The sequence below is a fragment of the Leucoraja erinacea genome, chromosome 19, assembly GCF_028641065.1.
Source record: "Leucoraja erinacea ecotype New England chromosome 19, Leri_hhj_1, whole genome shotgun sequence".
NCBI lineage: Eukaryota > Metazoa > Chordata > Chondrichthyes > Rajiformes > Rajidae > Leucoraja > Leucoraja erinaceus.
Genome location: NC_073395.1, coordinates 24,083,962 through 24,109,661, shown reverse-complemented (window position 1 = coordinate 24,109,661; position 25,700 = coordinate 24,083,962).

The following is a 25,700-nucleotide window of genomic DNA, read 5'->3' as shown; positions in this document are numbered from 1 at the left end:
TTTGATTTAGCTGGATATATAGCTGGAGGCAGCCCAGACCATCACACAAACCTTCCAATGGCTCCATCCACGCTTCACGCTGCCTCGGTTAGGCTACCAACATAATCAAGGACCATCCCGGTCACTCCCTCTTCTCCCCTTTCCCATTTGGCAAGAGGTACAGAAGTATGAAAACACACACCGCCAGGTTCAGGGACAATTTCTTCCCAGCTGTCATCAGGCAACTGAACTATCATATTACCAACTAGAGAGCGGTCCTGAACTACCATCTACTTCATGGGAGACCCTCAGACTCTCTTTAATCAGACCTTTCTGGACTTTACCTTGCGCTAAGTGTTATCCTCTTTATCCTGCATCTGTGAACTGTTGATGGCTCGATAGCAATCATGTATAGTCTTTCCACTGACTGGGTAGCACACAACAAAAATCATTTTCATTGTACCTCATGACAATAAACTAAACTAAAGTAAACTAAGCTCAGGTATTGGATATATCTCTCTTCTGCAATATAACACAATATATTTTTTAATGTCTAGAAGGTTGGTTTAATATTTAGAGTTTTCACAGGTATGTTCTCGCTGTTGCTGCCTGGGTTTTCTCTGGGTGCTCCGGTTTCCTCCCACATCCCAAAAGCATGCAGTTTTGTAGTTTCATTGGACTCTGTAAATTTGCCCCTAGCATATAGGGAGTGGATGAGAAAGTAGGGTGACATAGAACCAGTGTAAATGGTTGATTGATGGTCGGCATGGACTCGGTGGATGGAAGATTTTGTTTCAATGCTGTATCTCTAAACTAAAACTCAGAAGGATCTCCTCCCGAAACATCACCCATTCCTTCACACCAGAGATGCTGTCAGTCCCGCTGAGTTACTCCAGCATTTTGTGTCTATCTGCACATCCTTATGATTCAGAGGTATGAAAATTAAGCATAGAACCACAATTGGGTCTCTTGATCAGAATGACTGCAAATTTGCACAAACAGCAAAATAACCTTTTTTTTAGTGATTTTGTTGGAGGAGAGAATCTTTGCAAGGGGAGAGCATCCATTCTCAGCATACAGATAAATCAGTAATTATTGATTAGGTTACAGGATACTTATGTTTTAAAAGCTTGAAATAATGAACAAGGCTTCAATTACATTGCAGCTCTCGTGTGTTAAGAATGATATAAAGTGTGTCACAGCCAATGGTGTGGTTTATTGCAGAATGGAGCCCAAAACGGATGGCAGCGCCTTTTTTTTTTAGAGAAGCAGCATTGAAACAGGCCCTTGGTCCCGCTGAGTCCACGCTGACCAGCGATCACCCCGTACACTGGCACTATGATACGCGCGAGGGACAATTTACAATTTGCAGAAGCCAATTAACCTACAAACGTGTACGTCTTTGGAGTGTGGGAGGAAACTGGAGCACCCAGAGAAAACCCACACGGTCATGGGGAGAATGTACAGACAGGATCGAACCGGGTCTCTGGATCTGTAAGGCTTCAGTTCTATTGCTGCGCCACCGTGCCGCTTACCAACAACAACCAGGCCAACGGACATCTCCAGGCAACTGTTTGGCCTTTGACATATCTCCAGTATGTCAGCACCTGCTTCCCACACCCCACAGTGGCAAATTTGCAACCTAATTAAGGAACTAGGAACAAGTGCATTGCAAATAACTTTCCAGGTTTAAAACAGCTAATCATTTCCTTTCATCTCCAGTGTAATGTATCTAGTGGGTTCCATAATCTTAAGTGAAACACACAGAGTGACTTTAGACTTTAGAGATACAGCGTGGAAACAGGCTGTAAGGCCTACCGAGTCCACACCAACACCCCACACACTCTCACTATCGTACCTGTACATACTTTGGACAATTTACAATTTTTACTGAAGCCAATTAACCTACAAACCTGTACACATTAGAGTGTGAGAGGAAACCGGAGCTCCCAGAGAATATCCATGAGGTCACATGGTTCAATGTACAAACTCCATACAGACAGCCCCCTTAGTCAGGATCGAACCCAGTTGTCTGATGCGCCAAGGCAGCAACTCTACTGCTGATCCACTGTGCCTCCCTAGTTATGGAGTAACTCAGCAGGTCAGGCAGCATCTCTGGAACAGAATGGATGGCTGACAATTTGGGTCTGCAATAGGGACATGAGGAGCTGAAACAAAATGTTTATTCACAAGCTGTCTCTGGAAGTTTCTATAAACATTGTAACTGCCCAGAGACTAGTTAGTGGTAGCACAAACATTAACGAGGTGACAGCTTTAAGGTAACATTATTGTTGGCAATCAATATGACATCTACTACACATACAATGCATGTAAAGTCACATTGAAAGCACTCTTGCAACAAACAGTCCTAAGCCTTTCACCCAGAATTTCGGCAGCAGAGTATTGGGCGGCAGAGTGGCACAGCGGTAAAGCTGTTGCCTTACATCCCCGGAGACCAGGGTTCGGTCCTGACTCCGGGTGCTGTCTCTATGGGGTTTGCGCGTTCACCATGTGACCGCATCGGATTTCTCCGAGTTGCTCCAGTTTCTTCCCACTTTCCAAAGACGTGCGGTTTCAACTACAAGGGACTTGGAAGTTCTCAGTCCACAGCCCAACGGGGATTGGAAAGAATGAAGGAAGAAAAGAAATAGAACTATTCTTAGTGGTCGCTCTCACTCTCACATAAGACCATAACATCTGGTCTATAGTTAAACAATATTCAGGCTAGTGGTCTGTGACTAGTGGAGTTCCACAGGGATCTGCGTTGAGACCTATGCTGTTTATGATATGTATAAATGACCTAGATGTAGATGTAAATGTAGACAGGTTGGTTAGTAAATTTGCCGATGACATCAAGAATGCTGGGGTCACGGAATGTGAGGAAGTCTTTCGAAGTATACAGTGGGAACTAGATCTGCTACAGAAATGGGCAGACAAGTGGCGGATGGAGTTCAGTCCCAGCAAGTGTGGGAAGTTGAACGTAAGAGAAAATATACAATTTTACAATTAATGTGAAGATAAGCCCTGAACAGCACAGCTTGATGAACAGGAGTCGGCAGCTTATCCAAGAGTCCTTACCTTCATAACTCGCTCCAGAAAAGTAGAGAGGCAGCGGCCCCCGTTTCGACTCCAGCGAAGGAGCCGACAGTGGAGGGGGAAAGGCGCTAACGGGACCGCACAGACTGCGGACCGCTGCAAGGAGCTGCGCTGATGCCGGTCCATAACAGCTTTTGGTGAACAGCAGCGGAGGTAGTCTGCCGCCTGAAAAACGGCAGGCAGCCTCACATACAGTAAACAAAAATCTTCCCAATTAACAGGTTCTACAGACTAACCCAAAACTGGAACAAAACCCAAAAATAAGTGCAAGGTCATGGAACCTCCAGGGAAAATGAGGGGCACTGAACAATGACTGAGATTAGACTGCATAAGCATTAGCCATCTGGGAGGGATATGCAACAGGATTGAGAATTAATCCTCCATTTTAGCACACCCTTTTGTACTCTTTTGAGGCTAGCCTAGGGCTCTGGAAACGCTGGGCAACGAGAACAGCAGTATGCCAGAGCAGGATCAGGAAGAGCACTGGGTCCCTGGGCCACTACATGGCTCCCCGAGACCATCTTCCCAACAAAGCGCAGGAGCTGACTGGCAAATCCCCATACATCAGCTCTATCCTACGCACTAGGGACAAGTAGCAGCAACTCTACCGCTTTGCTCGTTTTTCCACGGATCATACTCACCTGGCAGGCGAGACGCCATGATCACCAAGGTGGTTCTCCCAGGATGAGACTATCCCGTTGCTGTACCAGGGTGCTGACACCTAAGATGTTCCCAAATTTGGGACTAGTACAATGGTGCATATAAGACCTACCCCAGGGGCTATGCAAAACCGCTGCTGCGGGAAGAGAGGCAGCTAAACCTGGCCCTCATCAGGCAGGCCATGGAACGAGAGGACCACACCAACCATGGCAGCACCCCTCGGCATCCACCAGCATTCAAAAAAGCACTGGTTCTCTGTTTCACACCCCAGTTCTTTTTAGCAAGAGCGGAGCAAAATGCGCCGCACCGACAGAGACCAGCCTACCAGCCACTAGGCCCATGAAAAAACAAAAACATGGACTAGGTTCCAGCCGTTTACACTAAATAAGGGTGTTCTACTAACTGCGGGGGGGGGGCATTTACACTTGTTGATAAAGCATGGGATGCTGTCACAAATAACTAAAATATACAATTAATGACATAACCCTGAACAGCATTGATGAACAGGAGGATCTTAGAGTCCAACTTCATAACTCGCTGAAAGAGGCATCTAAAGTAGATAAAAGAGGCAAATGGTATGCTGGCCTTCACACGTATATTTTTGATAGTCTGTCATCAGTAAAACAATTAACCAGACTACCCAACCAAAACCCGAAATACAAGGTGAACGATGAACAAATGACTGAGATTAGATGCAGAAGATTAATGGGGCTAAGGATCTGGAATGAATCAATTTTTGTACTTTAGATTAGTCTAATCTAGAGATACAATGTAGAAACAGGCCCTTCGGCTCCCCGAGTCCGCGCTGACTGGCAATCCCCATACATCAGCTCTATCCTACGCACTAGGGACAAGTAGCAGCAACTCTACCACTGCACACGGTGTCGCCCTGCTGTACCTCTACTTAGTACTTAGAGATACAGCGGAGAAACAGGCCCTTCGGCCCACAGAATCTACACCAACCATGATTACCCATTCGCACCGGTTCCCTGTTGTTCCACTTTTGCATCCACTCACTACATACCGGGGCAATTTATAGCAGCCAATTAACCAGAACGTCTTTGAGATGTGGGTGTGCACCAGAGCACCCGAAGGAAACCCATGCGTCACAGGGTGAACGTGCAAACTCCACACAGGCAGCATCCCGAGGTCAGGATCGAACCTTGGTCTCTGGAACTGTGAGGCAGCAGCTCTACCGACTGCGCCACTGTGCCGTCCCATTTTCACCAGGCAAGGACACAATGAACTGAATGGCTTTCTCCTGTGCATGAATTTCTATCATAACATCAAACTGTGTCTGTCTTGGGTGAATGGGCCTCCTTTTTAAATAGGTTGACCGTGCTGCTCCACAATCTGAAGGCACATTTATATTATGGTCCCCTGGGATCACTTGAATCCAAGCTCCCTAGATTTATAATCACAGACTTATGGTTGACCAATTTAGTTCAGGTTGTATTAAATTACTGCTTCAGTGGCTGCAGCAGAATTGCCTTCACGGTGGGATGTACCTGGGGATCGACAAACAGTGCTTATATCAGTCCATTTGGGTCTCTTGCCTTTTCAACTCCCACAGCAAGCAGACTGTGTCCCAGCAACTTAAAAAATTAGAACCCGCTTTTTAATATTAGTTGACAGCTATTTATGTGTAAAATAGCAGGTGTGCAAAATCATGAGAGGAATAGATTAGGTAAACGCATAGAGTTTCTTTCTCAGAGTATGGGAATTGAGAACCAGAAGACATAGGTTTAAGCTGAGGGGGGGAAGGATTTCATAGGACCCTGAGGGGTTCTTTTTCACATAGTGGGTGTATGGAACGAGCTGCCAGAGGAGGTTATGAGGCAGGTACTATCACAACGTTTAAGAAACATTGGGACAGGTACACGGATAGGACAAATTTAGAGGGATCTGGGGCAAACTCAGGCAGGTGTGACTAATGTAGATAGGACATGTTGGTCAGTATGGGCAAGTTGGGCAGAAGGGCCTTTTTCAACCCGGTATGACTCTATGACTTGATGACTCAATGACAGTTGCAAACTGCTGGAAATCTAATTACTGACCTCCCTGTTATCTGCATTCTCAATTATCTGTGAGAATGCTCCTGGGATTTGACTAACCAGTGGGAGTTGGGAAATCATGTCATCGGAGACACGGGGTCAAGCGTTTGTCAAATTGATGATGAATCTTGTGATGCACGCAATGTTCGAGAGGTAATGTTCAGGAAGAAGGAATGCACTTGCGGCGTTTCCTTCAAAATGACAGGAGAGAATAACTAAAATTACAGAGATATAATCAAAGACTTCAACCACAATTGTCATCGAGTCATAAGGCACTGATTGTGTTGCCCCTTTTTACATGGATCAGAGTCTAACCTATTTTATTCCTTTATTTTCCAATCTAGTCTAGGTCACAAAGTTCTGGAGTAACTCAGCTGGTCCAAAGTTTCAATGCCGTTTATTTTGTCTTTATTTGTCACATATGAGTCTGCACAGTGAAATTCTTTTTGTATATTTACATACGTGTTTTGGTGCCATTTCCAAAGTCCAGTCCACTTGCACGCATGGTCTACAGGAGCGGTTCCCATTCCAGGTAAGCCCCTTCATTAGTCACCTTCCACTGCATCGGCATGCAAACCCACATGCCGCTCCTCGCCTTGTCCCACAGTTAGCAAAGATGTATCCCACTTGGGATCACACCATCTCTAGCCAACAATTGGCCTATCTGGAAACCTCCTTGCCTGAGGTCCTGTTGGCAGCCCCAATTTGTCCTGGGAATTGCTAGCTTCTAGTTTCTCCACCTACTACAATCAGTCTGAGGAAGGGCCTCGACATCACCTTTTATGTTTTTTTCAGCCCCTTTTGTGTCCTTGTGCCCATGCACCCTCCCAAATTCTACCAAAAGGGGCAAGTTACAGCGGCCAATTAATCTTGTAACATCAAGAGTCAAGTGTTTAATTGTCATATGCACCTGGAGTAGAGCAATTAAATTGGTACTTGCTGCAACTTTACCAGCACATTAATGCAACAATGCAAAAATAAACAATGATTAAATGCGGGTGGGGCCTGGAACCCACACAATCACAGGGACCACATGCAAACTCTGCACAGATAGCCATGAAATCCCACCCCCCGGAGGTCCCCTTGAAAGTGCAGCCCCTAGGCCAGGTGATGCAGCCAATATCGACCTCAGTGGGACTTCCGCGGTTAATCAGCAGATTGAATTTGCTCTCTGCGGCTGGTGCTCTGGAACTCCGGCTCGGCCAGGCCCAGCAGATCCATTTCCATAGCCGATTTCCGAGGCCGAGATATCTTTGGTACCTTTCTTGGTACCTTTCTGGTGCCATTGGACTCCTCTCGGAGGGGGTGACCACTGTTGGTTTGGCAAGCTTGGCGGAAAATCGGTGGTGGAACTGCACTAGCCTTGATTTGAGTCAAATGTCTGGAAATTAGGATTACATCAATAGACTTCTGACTCTGGGATGTGGAAGCTACCAACTGAGCCGAACCAAACTGGGGATAGAAGAAAACAGTTTAAGTAAGACTTGGCTGTCAATTGTAGTGCCTCATAGGCGGAATGCAAGAGAAGAAAATATTAATAAATCTTTCTGAGAGAAATATATCTCAGCAATTCTTTTGGCAGTGAACATTGACAATAAGTATATTGAATACCAAGCAAAAATATGGTATTTAGTTGCACATTATCAATATCACACATTTTTGTTGCAAAAATTTAATCATTGCCTTCTGTCGAGCATAAAATAGTTTATTGGAAAATGAAATCCATTGCAGTATGATATTTCAGCCTTTACAATTTTTTTTGTTGCATTTTTGTATCATTTCGTTTCATTTTATTTAGCTGATCTGAGCGGTATCGCAAAGATTATGTCACGAGGAATATGGTGCAATTTTGCAAAGGAATCATGCAGACATTTTTGTTCCTGTTATGACATATCAATAAATTTCCTGCAAAATGAAGTGTATGAATGTCTGGACAAATTATTGTGGGATGGTTGGCCTGGCTAATGACTCCTCGGTGATTACATTGCTATCCTCCCACTGTTTTAATTTCAATTTAGCAGATGTAATAATCTGAAAGTGAAAGGTTAATTGTTTAACAGTCTACCGCTGCTTACTCTCCACCGCCTACACTCTTCACCTCTATCTTGTAAACGGAGAGACTACACCCATCATGTAATTGAGTTAATGTTCCAAATAATTGCATTCAACATTGGGATTCATAGTAAAATGTGAAGAATTTAATGGCACATTTTCTCCATATTTTTAAGTGGAGGAAGTTAGGCACATTAACCTCTGGCCTATGTAAAGTGAGAGGGCAAAGGTTTAAGGTGAGAGGGGAAAAATTTAACAGGAACGTGAGGGGCAACTTTTTCACACAGTCTCTGGAACGAGATGCTATGGAACAAGGAGGTGGTTGAGGCAGGTACTATAACAACATGTTAAGAACATTTGCACAGGCACATGGATAGGAAAGGTTTAGAGGGATACGGGCCAAAATGCAGACATGTGGGTCTAGTTTAGATGGGACATCTTGGTTGTTGTGGGAAAGTTGGGCTGAAGGGCCTGTTTCTGTGTTGTGTGACTCAATGACTATCAGCGAGTTCTGGGAAGAAGACCAAATGAGAGACTTTTATAACTGGTGTTAAGAGTTACTGATTCAGTTTAGTTTAGAGATACAACGTGGAAACAGGCCCTTTGGCCCACTGAGTCCAGGCCGACCAACAATCACCCTGTACTATCCTACACACTAGGGACAATTTATAATTTACAGAAGCCAATTAACCTGCAAACCCACACATCTTTGGAATGTGGGAGGAAACCGGAGTACCCGGAGAAAACCTTTGCGGTCACAGGGAGAACATGCAACCTCCATACAGACAGCACCCGTAGTCAGGATGGAAACCGGGTCTCTGGCGCTGTAAGGCAGCAACTCTACTGCTTCGCCACCGTGCAGCCCTTTCTGTCCTTGATACGTGCCACTTCTTTGAAAGAACTCTCCATTAGTCCCACCCCCTTGCTCTTTCCCTACATTTCTCTCCCTGATTAAGTACCCAATTCTCCTTTGCAATGTACCGTTGAATCCACGTCCCCTATCCCTCCAAGTAATGTGTTCCAGATCAATACAACCGACTACATTAAAATTTCACCCTCAGGGTACCTCTGGCTCTTTTCCAAATTAATCCCGAGCACTTGTGATGGAAGTCAGAGTTATTCATAGACATTCAGGGAGATGCCATCCTTGATAGCTGGTGATCTTAAGGGCAGCTTTGTGTCAGCTGGAAAAGTCTTTCTGAGCAGTAGCTCACTCTCAGCCTTGAGATGTCCCCTACCCACTACACAATGCCGCCTCAAAGGTGCTTAGAAATAAAATCCAACATCTGTTGATGCTGTTAATAAGGTCATAAGGTTATAAGGAATAGGAGTAGAATTAGGCCATTTGGCCCATCAAGTCTACTCAGCCATTCAATCATGGCTGATCTATCTCTCCTAACCCCATTCTGCTGCCTTCTCCCCATAACCTCTAACACCCGTACTAATCAAGAATCGATCTATCTTTGCCTTAAAAATATCCACTGACTGGGCCTCCACAGCCATCTGTGGCAAAGAATTCCACGGATTCACCACCCTCGGACTAAAGAAATTTCACCTCATCTCCTTCCTAAAATAGCATCCCCGATTCTGAGGCAGACCTCTAGTCCTAGACTCTCCCACAAGTGGAAACATCCTCTCCACATCCACTCTATCCAAGCCCCTCACCATTCTGTATGTTTCAATGAGGTCACCCTCTCATGCTTCTAAACTCTCTAAGCCTACTGGCTTCTACAAATCTGCAATAAAGAAAGAAATATACACATATTTAGTTTCAATTTTTAGTCTTATGTTCCTCTGACCACTCACAGTAATGAATTCCAGAGTCTAATCTTCCGCTGGCTAAAGAAATTCTTCCCAATCTCCTTTCTAAAGGTAAATCTTATTTAGTTTAGTTTAGTTTAGTTTAGTTACAGCACGGAAACGGGCCCTTCGGCCCAACATGTCCGTGCCGACCAGCAATCCCTGTACAAGAGCACTATCCCATTACACACCAGGGACAATTTACAATCTTTTACCAAAGCCAATTTACCTACAAACCTGTACGTCTTTGGAGTGTGGGAGGAAACCGGAGCACCCGGGGGAAAACTCATGCGGGTATGGGGAGAATGTACAAACTCCATACAGACACCACCCGTAGTCAGAATCGAACCCCGGTCTCTGGCGCTGTAAGGCAGCAACTCTACCACTGCAGCACTGTGCCGCTCATTTATTCACTTTAGAGATAGGTAAAAGCACACAGCCTTTTACCAGTAGTAGGAGAAATAAAAAAACAGAGGACTTAGGTTTAAGGTGAGATGGGAAATAGGAACCTGAGGGGCAACCTTTTTTTTACACAAAGGGTGGTGGGTGTATGGAACGAGCTGCCGGAGGAGGTAGATGAGGCAGGGACTATCACAACTTTTACAAAATATTTGGACAAGCACATGGATAGGATAGGTTCAGATACGGGTCAAATGCAGGCAGATTGGTCAACGTGGGCAGGTTTCCACGCTGTATGATTTTATGGATCTGTATTGTCCATTTAGCTCTTGGTCAAGCAAGTTCCAGGTTTTGGAGGCAAAGACTAGCTTCACTCTGTCTTTAATTCCAAGCTGATACATTTTAGTGGAAATTAAATAGCTCTAAAGCTGCACCGTGTGTTATGTAGTGTATATGGAAGTGGATACCCATAATTGGTTAATCTGTAGCCTAATTATCCTTTAGCATTTACAACTGGAACGCCATTGTTAACAGATTTATCTCTGCACCACGTGATAATGCAATATTAACAGATTTTCATTTTCTGATAGATATAATTATAAACTAAGAAAAAAGCTTGTTCAATGATGACATCTTGATTAAACTTTAATCCATGCATTAATTTAGCTCTTGTGTTAAAATTAATGTTTCCATCAAATGTACGAGTTTAAATTTCTTGCTGCTTCCAAACTTAACCTCAAAAAATTAAATTCCTCTAATCCCCGGACTCTCATACTTCAAACTTACTCTTTGAATGGGAAGCCATTTGAGACACTTTGACATTTGGAGGTGTGTTATATAATAAAAGCTTAATCCCCAGTTAAATCATGAAACATGCAAGATGGTGTAGCGGCACCTAGTGGTGGCTTGGGGCAACACGAACCCTCGCTATTGGCTGGCGTGGTCCGTGAGTTAGTCAAGCTCCACCCGTGTAGAAGGAGCTTTGTGTTATTTGGCTGACCAAGAACGTGCTTGAGTTAAACGCTTTGTTTACAAAAAATATTTCATTTTTACTCAATATTTACATTTTGAGTTTACAGCTCAATATTTACATTTTGACTCGTCTCGACAAAGTGGTGACCCCGCAGGTCGATCGTCAATTCGGACCTCGATAATGAATGTCGCCGCGAACCTGGACGCCTAGCCTACCCAGCAAAATGCCGTGGGCCTGAAACTGCCCACGAGTGTGGTTCGCCCACATTGAGGCCAAATTCGAACTCCAAAATATCGTCGCTTGAACGCTGTTACGACCGGTTCCTCATGTTCAACATTTCACGGCCCATCTGGAGGGTGCCATCTTCTTTTCCAAGGTCGACCTGGTGCACGGCTACCACCAGGTTCCCGTCCACCCCAACGACGTGCGTAAGACCGCTACCATCACCCTATTCAGCCTTTTTGAATGGCTGCACATGCCGTTTGGGTTAAAGAATGCCGCGCAGGACATGGACATGGTGGGCTGGGGGCTGGACTTCGTCTTCAAATATCTGGATGATATCCTGGTCTCTAGCCGCTCCCTTCCAGCGGCCCCATGATCATCGGCTTGTCATCAACCCTGCCAAGTGCCAGTTTGGCCTGCACTCCATTTCCTTCCTGGGGCATCATGTCACCTTGCAGGGCGCGGCCCCGCTGCCCGCTAAGGTGGAGGCCATTCGCCGATACCCTCGGCCACTCACCGTCAAGGGGCTGCAAGGGTTCGTGGGCATGGTGAACTTTTATCATCACTTCGTGCCGGCAACTGCCAGGGTCTTGCGGCCTTTGTTTCAGTGCCTCGCTGGTAAGCTGCAGGACCTCGTGTGGACTGATGAGGCCGTGGTTGCATTCGATGGTGCGAATGAGGCGTTGGCCAAGGCCACCATGCTTGTGCACCCGCAGGCTGCTGCCCTGACCGCCCTCACTGTGGACGGCTGTCGGAAGGGTGCTCAAACAGTTCATTGACGGCCGCTGGCAGTCGCTGGCATTTTATAGCCGTTATCTTTATTGAGTATAGAAGTTGGGATGTAATGTTAAAATTGTACAAGGCATTGGTGAGGCCAATTCTGGAGTATGGTGTACAATTTTGGTCGCCTAATTATAGGGAAGGATGTCAACAAAATAGAGAGAGTACAGAAGAGATTTATTAGAATGTTGCCTGGGTTTCAGCAACTAAATTACAGAGAAAGGTTGAACAAGTTAGGGCTTTATTCTTTGGAGCGCAGAAGGTTAAGGGGGGACTTGATAGTGGTTTTTAAAATGATGAGAGGGATAGACAGAATTGACGTGGAAAAGCTTTTCCCACTGAGAGTAGGGAAGATTCAAACAAGGGGACATGACATGAGAATTAAGGGACTGAAGTTTAGGGGTAACATGAGGGGGAACTTCTTTACTCAGAGAGTGGTAGCTGTGTGGAATGAGCTTCCAGTGAAGGTGGTGGAGGCAGGTTAGTTTTTATCATTTAAAAATAAATTGGATAGTTATATGGATGGGAAGGGAATGGAGGGTTATGGTCTGAGCGCAGGTATATGGGACTAGGGGAGATTATGTGTTCGGCACGGACTAGAAGGGTCGAGATGGCCTGTTTCCGTGCTGTAATTGTTATATGGTTATATGGTTATATATCTGAGACCCTCAAAAATGAGCTACAGTGCCTTCGACCGGGAGCTCCAAGCCCTTCATTTGGCTGTCCGTCACTTCCGATACTTCTTAGAGGGCAGGCACATCACGGCCTTCACTAACGCAAACCCCTGACATTCGCCTTTACCAAGGCGTCCGACCCTGGTCCGCTCGTCAGCAACGGCACCTGGCTTCTGTGTCCGCGTTCACTACTAACGTTCAACATGTGGCCGATAAACTGAACCTGGTTGCGGATGTGTTGTCTCGTCCTGCGGTCCCGGCCATGGCGGCTGTCGACCTTGGGGTGGATCATGCGGAGCTCGCCACAGCGCAACGCGAGAGTGGTGAAATGGACAGTTACTGGACGGCTGCGGTTGGCCGATGTCCTTTTCGGTCTGGCAGGGGTGTCCGTCCTCTGTAACATGTCAACTGGGAGACCACGCCCTATTGTCCCCGTGGATTGGCGACGGCGGGTTTTCGACGCTATCCATGGCCCGGCACACCTTTCCATCCTGGCGACTTCTGCGCTGGTGGCGGACAAGTTTGTCTGGCAGGGCCTTCGTAAGCAGGTCGCGGCCTGGGCCAGGGCCTGTATTCCCTGCCAGACATCGAAGGTCCAGTGTCATGTGCGGACGCCGGTGCAGGATTTTGTGGTTCCCTCTTGCCGTTTCCAGCATGTCCACGTCCGTTTGGTGGGCCCACTACCGCCGTCTCGTGGCGCCACGCACCTGCTGACCATCGTGAATCGCTTCACGTGGTGGCCAGAAGCAATTCCGCTTACTGACACCTCCGCCGCGCCTTGTGCTCGGGCTCTCGCGGCTCATTGGATTGCCCGTTTTGGCATGCCGGGAGAGATCCTCACTGACCAGGGGGCTCAATTCACTTCAGCTTTGTGGTTGGCGTTGACGCAGCTGTATGGGGCGCAGTTGCACCACACCACTGCCTATCACCCTCAGGCCAACGGGTTAGTGGAACGTTTCCACTGCCATTTGAAGTCGGTGCTGAAGGCACGGCTCACGGGCCGGGACTGGGTTGACCAGTTGCCTTGGGTGGTGTTGGGCATTCGCAAGGCACCAAAGGGGGATAATGGATAAGTCGTCCACCGAACTTGTGTCTTGCTCCCCGCTGCGGGTACCTGGGGATTTCCTTCCCGCGGCTCGTGGGCAGCCGGAGCCCGTTTCGTCTGTTTTGGCGAGCCTCAGGGAGAAAGTGGGTGGCCTAGCTCCTGTACCAACCTCGCGGCATGGGACAGCTCCGGTGTATGTGCCGCCAGAGCTTAAGAACTGTTTATTTGTATTCCTTCGCAGGGACTCGCATCGGACACCGCTGCAGCGGGTTTATGAAGGTCCTTTCAGGGAGTTGCGCCCCGGCATCGTGACTTTTCTGTAGGATGTCGGGGGCAGAGAGGAGATCGTTTCGGTCACTCACCTCGAACCCGCCCACCTGGATGTCGATAACCTGGTGATTGTGGCCCAACCCCGGCATAGAGGTTGTCCACTGGTCGTTCCAAGTGCACCTGTTGTGCCTGTCTCCCCTGCACCGTTAATGTTTCCAGTCTCTGTTCCGCCAGTCCCACTTGTACCGACCCGTCGTGCCCCTCGTTTCCACTCGGTCCGGTCGTCCTCCAATGCTCGCCTATAAATCTCAGAAGGTGGGGTGTCAATATTTAGAAGAGTGTTATAAATGTAAGATATCAATTTACTTGTATCTGCATGTCTATTCAAACAATCGTCTAATATATCTGGATCCATAAGAGGACAGTCTTGTGTATATGTTTTCACATAATCTCGGATTTGAAGGAATCTAAAAAAATTGTTGCCGTTCAAGTGATATTTCTCCCGTAGTTCTTGAAAAAAAAAGTCAGTCCCCTTCTTATAGAGGTCTCCCACAATATTTATTCCCAGGTTCTTCCATTGGACAAACACCCTATCTAAAGTAGACGGTTTAAACGAGGGATTGTTTGCAATAGGAAGAAGGAGAGACATGTTTCTCAATTTAAGACTGAATTTCAGCTGTTTACAGATACGGATAGTACTATGTATTATCGGATTTTGGTCATACGTTGACTTATTCAAATGTATTGGAGATTGGAGGATCGAGCCTATACTAAAAGGCAACCAATCTTCCCTCTCCATTTTTAACCAATTTACATGTTGACATGTATCGTCCAACCAGAAGGATATATTTTTAATATTAGTTGCCCAGTAGTAAAAAAAGAAAATTAGGTAGAGATAATCCTCCATTTTCTTTGCATTTGCACAAATGTCTTTTATGTATTCTATGGGATTTGTAGTCCCAAATAAAGTTAGTGACAATAGAATCAATTTTTTTTTTTAAAGCTTTTAGGGAGATATATTGGTATTGATTGAAATAAATATAAAAGTTGCAGAAGGAAAATCATTTTTATGGCATTTAATCTACCAATAAGTGAGATAGGAAGTGTTTTCCAAAATTGAATGTAGGCATATAGTTTAGTGATTAATGGTGGGAAGTTTATTTTAAACAGAGGAATACTTTCTAGTTACGTAAATTCCAAGATATCTGAACTTTTCAGTAACAATTCTGAAAGGAAATTTTTGGAGTTGAGAAGGGTCTTGTTCTTTCACTTTGTTTACCGTTTAACATAAAGAATTCATTTTTATTTAACTGACTCGTCGCGCCAAAATGTAATGAAGCAATTTGGTTTCGGTGCTAAGATCAGAAATTTCTACTTTTCTCCCTTTCAAGCAGAGTGATGCATCACAAAACGGAATAAATAACTGATAGGGAGTAATATTTAAACTGATGAGCTGAAGTATCTGAACCATTTAATCCTGCACACTACATTAAAAACAGATCAAACTCACTGAAATAACCATTGTGGTGGTAATACAAGATGTCATAAGTTCATAAATTTGCAGAATTGGGCCATTTGACCCATCAAATGTCCATAGACAATTTGAACCATCTAGTTTAGAGATACAGCATGGGACAGGCCCTTCAGTCCATTGAGTTCCTTCGATACAATCAACCTGCAAACCCACACATCTTTGGGGTGTGGGAGGAAATCGGAGCACCCGGTGGAAACCCACGTGGCCACTTGGAGAACGTGCAAACACCACACAGAGTGCACCCGAGGTTAGAATTGATCTCAGATCTCTCGTGCTGTGAGGCAGTTGCTCTGCCAGCTGTGGCACTGTACCGACTGTACAATAAAAAAATAACAAAGAGGAAATCTGTTGCTCCAGAATCTAATGCTGACAACAGTGAAACATGTTTTAAGCTCATTGTGATTTGTTTTTCAAACTGTCAACAGCTCTTTAAAATGTGGATAAAGTGGTTAAGAAGTCAAATGGGATACTTTGCTTTGTTTACTGAAGCAGAGAATAGAACAGCGGGGAGGTTATGCTGAAAATGTATAAAACACTAGTTAGGTTACACTTAGAGTATTGGGTACATTTCATGCTGCAGGGAGGATGTGGTGGTACTAGAGAGAATGCAGGGTAGGATTGTGAAGATGTTGCCAGGCCTCGCGAATGTTTACTGTGAAGAAATATTGGCAAGATTGAGGTTGTTTTTCAACGCTGCAGTGTGATTGGAGGATTCATTGAGGAGAATATAATTTCAGGCGTGAATAAGAATGATTTACTTTGTTTAGATTAGAGATCTTTAGGAGGAGGAAAAGGATTTCAAGTTAAAGATCAAGGGTCATAGGAATTGGATGGAGGTGTAGCTGGAACTCACTGGTGGATGCAATAGCCCTATCTTTGACCTGGATCTATAGTTGGACTGTTGTACCTTGTGAGGATGCAGATCAGATTATGGAAATTGGGATTACCGAGTCTGCGCTGACCAGCACAACCCTACACACGAGGGACAATTTTACAATTTTACCGAAGCCAAACCTCTACGTCTTTGGAATGTGGGAGGAAACTGGAGCACCTGGAGAAAATCTATGCGGGATAAAGGAAGGATATACAAACTCCGTACAGACAGCACCCGTAGTCAGGATCGAACCAGGGTGGGAGATTGCAACCTTCACATGGTCCACCCTGTTTCGACTAATGCAATCAACCCGACGTGCACAAACAAATAGATCAAATGGAACAAGTTGACCTACAACTTTAGGCTGTGCACGCCATACACAAGAAGAAGAAGGATCGAACCAGGTCTTTGGCGCTGTAAGGCAGCAACTCTGCTGCTGCGCCACCGTTGCTGATTAGGTTGTGTTGTTCTTAAGAACTATATCTAACTCTCTTTTGAAAACATCCAATGAATTAGCCTCCACTGCCTTCTGTGGCTGGGACATCCTAAAAGACGGAGCGAAATGGGAGCACGGGCTGGATAGCTAGACAGGCGGACGCTGGACAAAGAGCTGGTAAGAAGAGCCGGGGAACTCATCTCCCACGCCCTCAAGGCTGGCTGCAGTAGGTGCCCCTGGGGCATAAAGGTTGAAGGCGACCGAGCAAGTATGGATGCAAAGGGGCTTTATGGCCAGCTGCAGCTGGGACTGTGAAAATGTTGCCAAAAACTGGTGTCTCTTGCATATTGATAGACACAAAATGCTGGAGTAACTCCACGGGTCAGGCAACATCTCTGGAGAAAAAGTATTGGTGATGTTTCGGGTCGAGACCCTTCTGACACGAAATGTCACCTATTCTTTTTCACCAGAGGTGCTGCCAGGCCCACTGAGTTACTCCAGCATTTTCTGTCCATCTTTGGTATAAACCAGCATCTGCAGTTCCTTCCTACACATATAGATTCAGTAGGCTGTTTCTATGCATTAACCAGGGATCTTCGTAGGAAGGAACTGTAGATGCCGGTTCACACCAAAGAAAGACTTTTGCCTTGCAACGAATGCAGCGCTGGAGACCCGGGTTCGATCCCGACCATGGGTGCTATCTGTACGGAGTTTGTATGTTCTCCCCGTAACCTGCATGGGTTTTCTCCGAGATCTTCGGTTTCCTCCCACACTCCAAACACGTACAGGTTTGAAGGTTAATTGGCTTGGTAAATATTAAAAAAAATTCCCCTAGTGGGTGTAGGATGGTGTTACTGTGCGGGGATCGCTGGCCGGCGCGGATCCGGTGGGCCGAAGGGCCTGTTTCCGCGCTGCATCTCAAAACTAAACTAAAAAGACACAAAATGCTGGATAACTCAGCAGGGTCAGGCAGTATCTCTGGAAAAAGAAATAAGTAACGTTTTAGGTTGAGATGAGATGAAGGGTCTCGACCCAAAACATCACCTATTCCTTTTCTCCAGAGATGTTGCCTGACCCACTGAGTTACTCCACCATTTTGTGTCTATTTTATCTTACTGATCCGTATGCAAAAAATGAATGTTACTGGATCTTGGCACACATTATTATTATTATTATTATTATTATTATTATTATTACACTTATACATTATACACATGACAATAAAGAACTGTTGAACCATTGGATAGTAACATAAACAGTCAATGAAGGCTTGCAAGAGGGCAAGGCATATGTGTATTAGAGAATTATTTGCAGGAGTATGGGGAAAAATTAGGGGAATGAGACTGCCACGATTGTATACAGAGTCCGCATGGACTCAATTCCGTGATTTATCTGCATTGAAGAAGCAAAATAAATGCATGTTGTTGCTTTTTATTAAAAGCTGAGATCCTTGAATAATAAGAAGGAAAGTGCAGTTAAATGTGTACAGAGATTAAAGATGGTGCTAAAATTGTTAAATCACCTCATCAACAATCATACAGTCATCGCAAAAGATTGGAACTGTTGTTAGGTTTCAGCTTCTTGTAACTATAGTGACACAGTATAATTCAAATCAGATTTCCAAAAGTCTGACAAAGAATGCATTTAGCGGCTAGCAAACAAAAAAGCAGTCACACGTAAACCAAACCTGGTTTAAGAGTTTTCATGAGTAGTAGGACATGCTATTCAAATATTTGACTACACTCTTGGTTGAATAGTTAATTACTTCATGCACTGTTGCTCATTCCTGGCAGAGGTTTGTGTTGTTGCTTCTGTGGCAGCTGGGCTGTGGCTGACTGCCTCCCTCTCGCTCCAACTGAGCAACTTGTAGGCCAATTTGATATGAATGCACGTGAACATAAAACTCACAATGCAATCAGATACAGGAAATACAAGAAAAAAAAATCACACTTAAATTGTAATTCTTCTAACGAGTGCAAAACTATTGATTAATGTCATTAAAACCTGAATGTGATCTATATATGATCAATTTTGCAGTTGATATGATCAAAATCAGAGTCATACTTGGTTTGCAATTTTTGATACTGAAAAATAAATCCTTTCATGAGCTTAAATCTGACTTTGAATGTGTAAAGAGACTTTAGACTTTAGAGATACAGAGCCTTCGGCCCACCGGGTCTACGCCGACCCGTGATCACCCTATAGATCAACACTATCCTACACACTAGAAACACACAAACACTATCACTGCCCTACACACTAGGAACAATTTACCATTTTTGCTGAAGCCAATTAATCTACAACCCAGTACATCTTTGGAGTGCAAAAGGAAACTGGAGCACCCACCCACGCGGTCACAGGGAGAACGTACAAACTCCGTACAGACAGCACCCGTAGTCAGGATCAAACCCTGGTCTCTGGGGCTGTAAGGCAGCATCTCTATCACTGTGCCACTATGCCGCCTGAAATGGAAGGAAGCTAGAGCACGAGGAGGAAGCCCACATGGTCATAGGGCGAATGTGAAATCTCCACAAAGACATCACCCATGGTCAGGATTGAACCCAGGCCCAGGCAGCAGCTCTACCAGCTGTGTGCTGCCCATAATCTACCACCCAGATAGATAGGCCCAGACAATATCCAAGCTGTAATACTGAAGATCTGCGCTTCAGTCGAGATGTTTCAGTGCAGTTAATACGCTGTCATCTAACACTGATATAGGTATCTCTTATCATGTGCTCTGGACCTCATCATAGCCTTGGTCCAAAGATGTAAGATCAGAAAATGAGAGTGATTGTCCATGATATACCAAAGCAGCATATGACCAAACACGGCCATGGGGAGCCCTTATAAAACTGTTTTATTTTTATAAGGGATTTTATAAGGGATTTTTCTTGCACAAAAGAAGATAGTTTTAAAAATTCCTTTGTGTGGAACACAAATACTTGTGCTGTGGGTAACACTTCTTGGTTGTGGAAGGTAACTCAGGCTGTGTTCTTTTTGGAGGTTACACCTGGGCTGCAGTTATTCTCTATCCACAGTGCAACTTTGAAAGAAAGTGCTGCAATGACATTTCTAACCTTGAGTGAGCATCAACGTGTGTGCTGACACCTTGTCTAATGAGATTCAAACCAAGCATCACAAGAATCAATAAGCTGCAGATTACATCCATAAAATTCTCAAAAAATAGCTTTAATGTAATAATGAGTGTAGCAACAACACAGAAGAAGTTTGGCACACTTCTAGACAAGGCAGTCGGCTCGAATGACACTCTATGCACGACCCTAGACATTGACTTCCTCCATCACATACACTTCAGTTACTCTGCAAGGTTTTGGCTGAGCAGCACTTCAATCCAAGGCATCTTTGTTTTAGTTTTAGTTTTAGACATACAACATGGAAATAGGCCCTTCGGCCGACCACCGATCACCTGCTCGTTCTGGTTCTATGTTATTACGCTTTCTCATCCACTCCCTGCATGCCAGGGCAAATTTTACAAAGGCCAATTAACCTACAAACCTAGATGTCTTGAGAAATTAACTTAGTTTAGTTTAAAGATATAGTACGGAAACAGGCACTGGTGAGTCCTGACTAGCACCGACTAGTAATCCCCACAAACCAGCACTATCCTGCACACTAGGGATAATTTATATAAGCCAATTAAGCTACAAACCTGTACGTCGTTGGAGCGTTGGAGAAAACCCGAGCTCCCAGACAAAATCCATGCGGTCATGGGGAGAACATACAAACTCCGTACAGACAGCACCTGTAGTCAGGATCAAACCCGGGTCACTGGCGCTGTATGGCAGCAACTCTACCTGTGCCACTGTGCCACCTGAAGAGGGAAGAAGCTAGAGCACACAGAGGAAACCCACACGGTCACAAGGCGAATGTAAAAACTCCACAAAGACATCACCCCTGGTCAGGATTGAACCCAGGTCTCTGGCGCTGTGGGGTAGCAGCTCTCCCAGCTGTGTGCCGCCATAATCCACCACCCAGATAAATAGGCTAATGGGAACACCACAAGATGTGGATCCTATCCAAGTCACATACCATCCTGACTTGGGACGATATGACCTGACTTCATCATGACTCAGTCTAATTCCTGGAGCTCCCTATTCCACAGTACCTTTCCCAGAAGGACTGTAGTCATTCCAAAATGTAGCTGACCATTGATTACTTAACGGCAACCAATGAGAGGAAATACATGCTGTCCTTGCCAGCGATACTGAGAACAAAAGGTCATGGATTCCTCCGTGGTAGATGCAGAAGTGTGAAAACGCACACCTCCAGGTTCAGGGATAGTTTCTCCCCAACTGTTATCAGGCAACTGAACCATCGATCACAAACAAGGCAGCAGTCCTGAGCTACTATCTCCCTCATTAGAAACCCTCAGATTATATTTAATTGAACTTTGCTAGACTTTATCTTGCATTAAATGTTATTCCCTTATCCTGTATGTGTAAACCAAAAAGCTTTTCATTGTAACTCAGTACATGTAACAATTAACTATACTACACTGTGATCGGCTTGTTTGTAATCATAAGTTCATAAGTTATAGGAGCAGAATTAGGCCATTCAGCCCTTCAAGTTTACTCTGCCATTCAATCAAGGCTGGTCTATCCTTCCCTCTCAACCCCATTCCCCTGCCTTCTCGCCACAACCCCTGACACCTGTACCATTCAAGAATCTGTCAATCTGAGCCTCAAAAATATCCATTTTGGCTTGGACTCCACAGCCGTCTGAATTCCAATTGCCAGTGAATTCATGTTTAGTCTTTTCACTGACTGGATAGCACGCAACAAAAAAGCTTTGCACTGTACCTCGGTACACGTGACAATAATAAACCATAATTAAACTAAACTAAAGTCGATGTTGTTGAAGTCTAATATAGTTTGAAGACGGTGGTGATTGTGGCCATTATGTGCTGGCGGTGAAGAGATTGACAGCCGAGAGTGAAGGATAAGAAACATTGTCGTTGGTGTTGACTCACCCGGAAAACTGGAAACTATTCCGGCAAACTCATGATTTGTGCACTCAGGACATGAATCGCTCGCTGCCGAGGTCTCAGCCACTGACCTGAACTTGTAGCCATTGTATTCATGTCACCGTTCCGGTGGGATTCCAGGTCATTTGTGACTCAGTGCAATTGATCACGAGGGATTCATTGACAATGGCACTGAATTTTTCTCTCATGTTGGAGAGGACATAATGGATGGCCTTTGTTTTGAAACTGGCCGTACAAATTGCCTTTTGACATTCTTGGTAAATCATCCTGCAGCGTGTAAAGGTGGGCGATCCCACATTTGGATTGTGGTCTCAGTTACCCACACCGCAGCTACAAAGCACACCATTCCATTTGTTATCCTCCAGCACTCTCAACATGACACCAGCCAAGTGGGACAGACGTGACTGGAATTAAAACTGTCGTACAATCGAAAGTTTCATGAAAAACAACATTGTTTTTCAAAAAATGCATTTCTCAGGGTTTGATACAGCTGACAAGGCCAGCATTTACAGTTTAGTTTTGTTTATCGTCAAGTGTAATGAGGTACAGTGAAAAGCTTTTGTGTGCGTGCTACCCAGTACAAAAAAAACTGTACATGAATACAATCAAGCCAGTCAAAGTTCAAAGTTCACATTTCATTAGTTCATAAAGGCTCTGTCCCACTTACGTGTCTTTGGCACGCAAATTATGCGACCTTGAGGCCGCGTTGAGACGCACAGGCATCGTGTGGCCTCGCCGGGCCGGTCCCACTGAGAAGCGCGGAGGGGTATGTAGTTGTGCGCGAGATCACGCGGCGCTCTGAAATCTTGTAGCAAACGAAATCTTCGCATGCCACCCGCCCGTCGCGGAACTGGCGGCCAAAGTGGGACAGGCCCAAGACCCTGGCGCGATGCAACGTCTCACCTCCAACAGCAGCAGAAGCAGGCAAACGATCGCCGAACTCGGCCTGGGGCTCACGGCCATTGCAGTCCAGATCCGCCCCCACTTCTAGTCCCAGAGTGGGGCCATGAAAATTGAAGATAGGCACAAAATGCCTAGTCATTCAGACTGAAGAAGGTTCTCGACCCGAAACATCACCCATTGCTTCTCTCCAGAGATGCCACCGGTCCCGCTGAGTTACTCCTGCATTTTGTGTCCATCTTCAAATGACGTCACGCGCTCCAGACGGCTGTGCAGGCGCATGAAATAGCGCGCGACCTTCGCGGGACCGTCGCGCCTCAACGCGACCACGAGGACGCGTAATTAGCGCGCCAAGGACACGTAAGTGGGACAGGGGCTTAAGTCTTAGGAGCAGAATTAGGCCATTCGGCCCATTAAGTCTATTCCACCATTCAATCATGGCTGATCTATCTTTCCCTCTCAACCCCATTCTCCTGCCCACTCCCCATAACCCCGGACACCCTTACTGATCAAGAATCTGTTAATCACATCCTTGAAAACATCCATTGACTTGGCTTCCGCAGCTGTCTGTGACGATGAACTCCACAGATTTACCACCCTCTGACCAAAGATACCTCCCCTCATCTCCTTTCTAAAGGTGCGTCCTTTTATTCTGAGGCTATGGCCTCCGGTCCTAGACTCTCCCACTAGTGGAAACATTCTCTCCACATCCACTCTATCCAGATGTTTCACAATTCGGTAAGTTTCATAGAGACCCCCCCCCCCCCTCATTCTTCTAAACTCCAGCGAGTGCAGACCCAGTGCCTTCAAATGCTCATCATATGTTCTTCATGGTTCTTGGTTCTTGGTCCTCCAAAATATTCCAAATGGAATTTAAACTGGAGGTGGCGAGAGGGTGGACTTAAGCAAAAAAGGGTTCTTGGAGAAGAGCTACCTTAACCCAGTTATACTGTTAACCCAATTCATAACTTATAGGAGTTGAATTAGGCCATTCGGCATGTCAAATCTGCTCCGCTATTCAATCATGGTTGTTCTACGTGCAAAGATAAAGGATAATGGGTACAACATTCAGTGCAAAGATATAACATAAAACATTATTACCCTTTCTTTTATGCCGGCTTTCAAAGAACCTTTAAGCCAGTGTGGACTAAGATATAGAGAAGACTGAGTTGTTTGCATGCTATCCAGCAACTAAAAAAAAGACTAAACGTGAATACATTCCAGCCAGCCAAATTGCAGAGGTAAGAATAAGGCGTACAACATATAACATTTATTAGCCATCCCGAATTGCCCCTGCCTTTCGAATGACCTTTAAGAGTCAGGCTTCTTGGTAAGAGTGGAGATACATAAAAAATGCTCTGAGTGTAGATGTTTCCTTCCCCTGAAGAACATGAGTGAACCAGGTGGGTTTTTATGATGGTAGTTATTTGTGATCATCCTAAGATATAATTGCTTATAAAAATGATCAGATATTATCACTTGAGACATTATGACAAACATATAATCTAATCTCCAGATGTTGCTGAACCATTTGTTATGCCAGTCCTTCATTTTATGCACTGTTTGGACAAGTACACCATTTTATTGTCTCCCATCTTTAGTTTAGTTTAGTTTAGAGAACCAGCGCGGGAACGGGCCCTTCGGCCCAACAAGTCCACGCCGACCAGCTATCCTATACACACTAGGGACAATTTTCAATTTTTACACAAGCCAATTAACCTACAAACCTGTACATCTTTGGAGTGTGGGAGGAAACTGGAGCACCCGGAGGAAACCCACAAGGTCACAGGAAGAACGTACAAACTCCGTACAGACAGCACCCGTAGTCAGGATCAAACCCAGGTCCCTGACACTGTAAGGGAGCAACTTTACGGCTGCACCACCGTGCCGCATGATGAATCTTCGTGAATCATAAGATATGTCGACAGCTTGGCATTAGTAGTGATCTTTCAAGCATCACTAGAATCAAGCGTGGTTCCAGATGATTGGAAATTTGCAAATATTGCTCTGCTGTACAAGAAGGGAGCAAGGCAGAAGAGTGGAAACTATAGGCCGATCAGCCTGACTGGGTCCCAAATTAAAAGAATGTGCCTGCGCTGAAGAGGGTCCAGAGGAGATTTACAAGAATGATCCCAGGAATGAGTGGGTTAACATATGATGAGCTGCGAGGAGGATGCTATGAGACTGCAGGGTGACTTAGATAGGTTGGGTGAGTGGGCAGATGCATGGCAGATGCAGTATAATGTGGATTAAATGTGAGGTTATCCACTTTGGTGGCAAGAACAGGAAGGCAGATTATAATCTGAATGGTGTCAGATTAGGAAAAGGGGAGGTGCAACGAGACCTGGGTGTACATCAGTCACTGAAAGTAAGCATGTAAGTACAGCAGGCAGTGAAGAAAGCTAATGGCATATTTGCCTTCAATGCAAGAGGATTTGAGTTGAGAAGCAAGGCCCTACTGCAGTTGTAAAGGGTTTTGATGAGACCACACCTGGAATATTGTGTGCAAATTTGGTCTCCTAATTTGAGGAAGGATATTATTGCTATTGAGGGAGTACAGCGTAGGTTCACCAGGTTAAATCCCGGGATGGGGAACATATGAAAGAATGGGTCGTGGGCATTCACTGTTTGGTCTCAGTAAGGGTCTTGGTGGACCACACCTGGAGTATTGCGTACAGTGCTCCAAATCTGAGGGACATTATTGCCAGTGCAGCGTGTCTTAGGTTCACCAGGTTTAATCCTAGGATGGGAGATTGGAGGGGACTTATGAAACTTAGAATGTGTCGACTGGGGCTTGTATTCACTGACATTTAGAAGGATGAGAGGCGATCTTATAGAAACATAAAATTCTTAAGGGATTGGACAGGGTAGATGCAGGAAAAATGGTCACCTGATGTTGGGTGGGTCCAGAACCAGGTATCACAGTTTAAGAGTATGTGGTAGGCCA